This window comes from Chelonia mydas, chromosome 1 (genome assembly GCF_015237465.2).
Source record: "Chelonia mydas isolate rCheMyd1 chromosome 1, rCheMyd1.pri.v2, whole genome shotgun sequence".
NCBI classification, from domain to species: Eukaryota; Metazoa; Chordata; order Testudines; family Cheloniidae; genus Chelonia; species Chelonia mydas.
The window spans coordinates 314,385,009-314,391,008 of record NC_057849.1 but is presented as its reverse complement, the minus strand read 5'-3'; positions in this window follow the sequence as shown (position 1 = coordinate 314,391,008).

Below are 6,000 nucleotides of genomic sequence, written 5' to 3'. Positions count from 1 at the left end.
CTTTGAGCAGGGGGTTGGACTAGATGACCTCCTGAGGTCCCTTCCAACCCTGATATTCTATGATTCTATGATTCTATGCACTGGTGGGCTGGCCCCAATCAAGGGGCAGTGCACTGTTGTGCAGTCCGAGATGCAGACTGTCACCGTCTACCTCCTGCTCCACCCTAGTCTGTGGGGGGAGGGGAGTACCCTGTGACAGGCTATATCTCCATGCCAGCCTTCTGCTAGGTTATATAGTTATTCTAGACAGCGCTAAGCTACATAGCTCCACTAATTGTGAGGGGCAGGCTTGTGACCCACTTTGATGGAGGGTGGGAAGTAGGGATCTCCTGCAGACTGATCTCATTGCACTATTATCGACAACGCAGTTAACTAGCACAAGGCAGTGAAGAGGTGCCTTACACTGCTCCCTTACTCCCTTGCAGGCCTTTGCAGACTATGCCCCCATCTTCCTCTTAGCTAATATAGATTGTAAGACTAACCATAACTGATGTAAACACTTCAGAAATCAGCTCTCAACAAGCTGGTATAGCTTAACTCCTTCTCCCATCAATTTACCCATTCTAACAGTGGGACAAAACTCCAGTTATGATATTATTTGGATAGAAAGGTATGCATCTCTGGACAGGCAGCCACATCCATTGTAGAAAGCTCCAGCACATTTATACTGGATCGTGTGACATACTTAGTTCTAAGCACATCCTATAAGTAGCAGCAGTTTGGTCTCTTAGTATAATGCAGAAAGACTGCTTCAGCATAATTTCCTTATGTTTACTCTCTTGATGCTGTCACTTTTGATGCCCTATAACCAGCTGCCTACACACCCTTTGCTGCTGGAGGCTCTGCACACGCTTGGGAAATGGACCCAGAGATGGAAACAAGGATCTCCTCATGCCAAGAAGAGGGAAATCAATGTCAATTACCAAAAGATAAAACCACTGGTGCAGAAAGTTACTAAACACTAGCAGTTGTTTTATGACACTGGATTTTTGGAGGATTATAAAAGTCTTATATGGAATCAGACAGGAACCTTTACTCTGTCAGTACTTTGAGACACTGTATGGGGAACATTCAAGCATAAATGGAGACAGGGAGCAGCTGTAACTAATATAGTTGACTTTTATAAAAATAGACACAGAAAATATACATGGAAGTTGCATTAAGTCAAGCATTCAAAAATAAGAAAATGCCAGAATTAAGGCCATCCAGGCAACCTTAATTTGGTATCCATGCATTAGGAATTATATGTTGTATTATGCATTATGATACAGTCTTTAATTATGTGATCATATACTATTTTTTCCCAAAGGACCTCTGCATCATTCAGTGCATAGACTGGATAGTGCTCAGGGAATGAGATGCTATACACCATTTTGTTTTATCTTCATTGTTAAATGTGTGGCTGTAGGCTTTATTTACTGCACACTATTCAGACTCTGCTCGGAAAACAGAAACATTAATTTCTTAATGGGCTTGTGTATGGTGCTCAGCACTGTAGTATCTCAATAATTCACAAATATTAATCAATCACAAAATCTCTGTGTAGTGAGGTATTGGTATTAATCCCTATTTAACAGATAAGGAACTGAGGCACAGAGAAATTCAAGTTAAAAGTATACTTCATTTTGGCTACCCAATTTGAGTGTCCTAGGACCTGACTATTCTGAGTTCTTAGTATTATGTAGGACTTTATATATACAAAGCATTGATCCTATTGACTTCAGTTGTAGCTGTAAATGTTCAGCCCCAGGGCCTCAAGTTAGGCACTCATAAATTATTCTTCTTAGCACATGCACAATGTGCCTCTGGTGGCACATGGCCAGGATTCATCAACAGATCTGGTCTGCTGGTTGGATCATTAGCTTCCCTGGCTTGGGCTGGGTACCAATGGGGAGTAACGCGGACTGAGGAACATACAATTAAGAGTCACCCATTAAAGATTTGGTTTAAAGAACTTGCCCCAAATCACATAAGAACTGTAAGACATAGGCAGGGACAGAATCCAAATCTCTAGAGCAACATTCAGCTATTGTACGAGATATTTTTTTCTTTTCTGTAATCCCTGCTTCATTCACTACATACCTGCTATCAAGCCTCTTCACATTGCATTTGCAAGGCCATGCATATCTTTGAGCTGTAAGTTAATATACAACATTAAAAAAGAGATATATTAAAGAAAACTCAATATTACAACTATTGTATAAATTCACAAGATCAGTCGCAGATTTCACCAGTCATTGTCCCATTTCTCTTAAAATTTAACTTCAATATAGGCATGTTAAAAACACCCATCCCAAAGATCAAACACCTGTGCATTTCTGCATCAATATGATATCATGTTGCTGTAAATCCAAAAAGTGCAGTCCTATATACAATTTCCTATCTTTTTTCTTTTTTGGGCAACTTGAACACTTCTTGGAAGATAATACATATTTAAACCACAAATAGTTTATGCACTTGTAACATCAGTTGCAGCTTAATTCAGATTTTGTCTGAGAATTTCTTTGATTTTTCAGGTTTCAGAGTAACAACCGTGTTAGTCTGTATTCGTAAAAAGAAAAGGAGTACTTGTGGCACCTTAGAGACTAACCAGTTTATTTGAGCATGAGCTTTCGTGAGCTACAGCTCACTTCATCGGATGCATAGCATATCGTGGAAACTGTTTCCACGATATGCTATGCATCCGATGAAGTGAGCTGTAGCTCACGAAAGCTCATGCTCAAATAAACTGGTTAGTCTCTAAGGTGCCACAAGTACTCCTTTTCTTTTTTTGATTTTTCAGCAGTCCAACCATGAGACTATGGACAAGAAGCAGCTTCAGGGAAAGGGACAGATACAGGTATTCTCTTTCATTCCACTGACTTCCTGAGGTCTGCAGGACTAACTCCAAGGTCCCCAAACAGCCTGCATAGCCAAAACATATTCACACTTGAAACAGCTTCACCTGTTTTGTATTCATTTTGGCACAACCACTGAAATGCAGAAAGTTGTTGCACTAGATATTCTTTGGCGAGATCATATCCCTTAGAACAATTTTCGCCTTTGCTATTAGGAAAATGGGGTAGCTATTTCCTACCGAGAACCAGGTCCACAGTGAACCTTTCTGTTTTGCCCGGAATTTCTTTTTTTTTTTAGAAGAATTTAGATACATTGCAGTTTAAAAGCTTGATATAGATTTATTTTAAGTTTCAAACGGTTCTTGTACTTGACCAGTGTACAGCTGGCAGAGATTATCACTCTGAAGTCGGTGAATGATGGACACTGTCTGGTAATGCAAGTGACAGAAGAGTGAGAATTTGTAGGATACAACATCTGAGCTAGGAATATTAACACTGGTTCCCTTAATTAGCAAATTGCGTAGTTCAGATCATTGTGACAATTCAGATACCTTTCCTATTCTTATGTGACACAAGTTGTCTTAAGGCCATGTGCATGCTGCGGTTTTATTTTTCTGTGATCTTATTAGTGTTCAAGAAAGTGGAGTCTCTCCTCAGATGCTTGCTGTACAAAAGAGAGGGGCAGAGGGAATGGCCTTTGGATGAAGAACAGAACATAATCTAATTATTCTGCTTGCATTCTGCTGTGATAATGGAACTGACGCATCAGCATAATTCAAGCTATCTTCTATTTATCAGCACTTCCAGACATCATTTTGCTGGACTTGGCCCATTAATACACACAGCATTCTTCAGGAGTCAGACTCAGGGTGGTTCTCTTTTTGACTTATGCTTTTCTTCTGAGGTACAAATGAAATTAAGGTTTTATCGATATGAAAAAAGAGCCCATGCCAGTGTCCAGTGAGAGGGCTTCGTTTGCTCTCACAGAGATTTCAGGTTTGCTATGCAGACAAACTACTCTAGAAGTTTTCCTGTATTCCTGACTCTGGTTATCTTTATTTCCCATTCTCCCCTGATAATATCACACTAATGCTGTTTTATGAAATTACTTTATTGCTGCTTTATGAAATTACCAGCATCCTCCCACTTTGCAAAATGGTTAAAATATATTTGGATTCTTTGTGCTAATCAAAACACTGTAATTGCCTCCACAGCTGGACAGTGAAAAAGTTGGACAGTGAAAAAGTTATTGTCAAGGTGTTAATCCTTTGGGGCCTCTGTCTTGTTTTATACCCACTTCCTATACCTCCCCTGGTCTGATTTCATCCTCACTATGGGCTTGAACGTGGCCAGATCTGTACAGGTACACAAGTGTGGGGAAAGACATACAAAAGGCCATTCTTATGTAATGTCACCGTACAGGGGCCAGGCACAATTCAATCTGGGAACACTTGCTCCCTGGAATGCCCCTGCAACCACTAACTCCTTGAAAAGGAGGGGAAAAGGAGGTTCAGAGTTACGGTCCTTTAGCACTTGCTAGCCAAGCTGGCTAAGCGGGGAAGGAAGAGCGTTCTGCACCCACAAAGAGAGGGGTGGAGCTGTCCCTGGAAGGAATTCTAGCTAAATCAGTTGTAAGTCTTCCACACTGCCCACTCTCTAGCACAGGTCATTGCTTAAAAGTCACAGTCTGATCCTTAATGTATATTTTAGAGCCTTATTTCCCTTTTCGGTATCTTAACAGTAGTTAAGTTTTATACTGTTGTACTTAATAATAATAGATCTATTTATGGTTGAAATTGGTATGGATATATGATTTGTTTCACTTCTTACTGCTATACACGGGTGTGTGTGTGTGAAGGGATGGCAGGGAAGGAGAGAGTTCTATACTTACTGGACATACCGTACCCAAACACTTGGCCTTTTTCCTCGCTAGATTGGAGTTGATCAAATATTTTCAGCCACATGTGTTCAGGTGAGAGCTGTATGTACCTTTATTTTCCCTTTGTAAGAAATTAGAATAAAAAAGCATCCTTGAAAAAAAGCTTCAGCTGCTTAAATGTGGGTACTGTAGGAATTACAACAGATCTGCTGACATTTTCTTTGGACTGGAATCTTTCAATTAGTATAATCCTCCGGCTTTAGTAGGTGAAGAATAGCACTATCGGATTGTTGCAGCCTTTCTGGAAAAACCTCACCAGAGGAAGAGACAGAAACTCACACACTATTGAGAATGTATTCCTCCAGTAATGAATACACATTTTTCTGTATGTTTTATCTCAGTAGAGACACATTTCTCCTGTCAGTTCATGGTGAAAAGTGGTACTGTATAGAGCAAAATTTCATCTCCACCTCAAACAAAATGAAATAAAGTACTATCACACACACACACTGCTACAGATCTTCACACTCACAATTTTTGAAGCTCCTTTTGGTTCAACCAACCACTTAGTTACAGAGGCCAACTCTGCTGCTGCTGATGCAGGCTAGCTCATTAAGCTGGTGTGTATTAAGTACCAGCATCAAATCACTATCCCCACCCTTCTTCACCACTCTCTCCAAAGATCACTGATTCTTGGGTGATCTGTTATAGACCTATAAATGCAGCAAACCCCAGAAGACATCAGATAGGCTATGGCATTTTGGCACTAAAGTACTTTGATAGGCTATCGCACAAGGAGTCCTACACCTACAACTATGACGATGTGGCTGAGGACAAGAGGTCCTCTATCCTGTCATAGTAATCTTGAAATCATGCTCAATGGAACTTTCTTTTAATGTGAGCTGGTTTACCAACCAAGAATTACCTCCATTCAATTTCTAACCCATCATTTCTCCATTTCTTAACTGAGGAAAACTCATTTAAATTCAGAAGAGTCTCTCGATCTTAGAAATCAGAAGCTGTCCAACAGACCACTAAAACAACAACTTTCTTCAGCAAATTCATCTTATTCTCAGAGCAAAAGGTGCTTGATGTATGAAAGGTGATCCAAGCGACTAAAAAGTGCCATGAACCCATTTCTTTCTTGGCAGGTAGTAAAAAAACAAGTGAACCTGGGTTCCTTGTTAACAGAGATTGGTAATGCTTCTTTTGATGGGGGCAGTCTGCCCTACAATATGCAATAGTCTGACGAAAACTCATAATTCAAACAATGTTCTTGGTTTC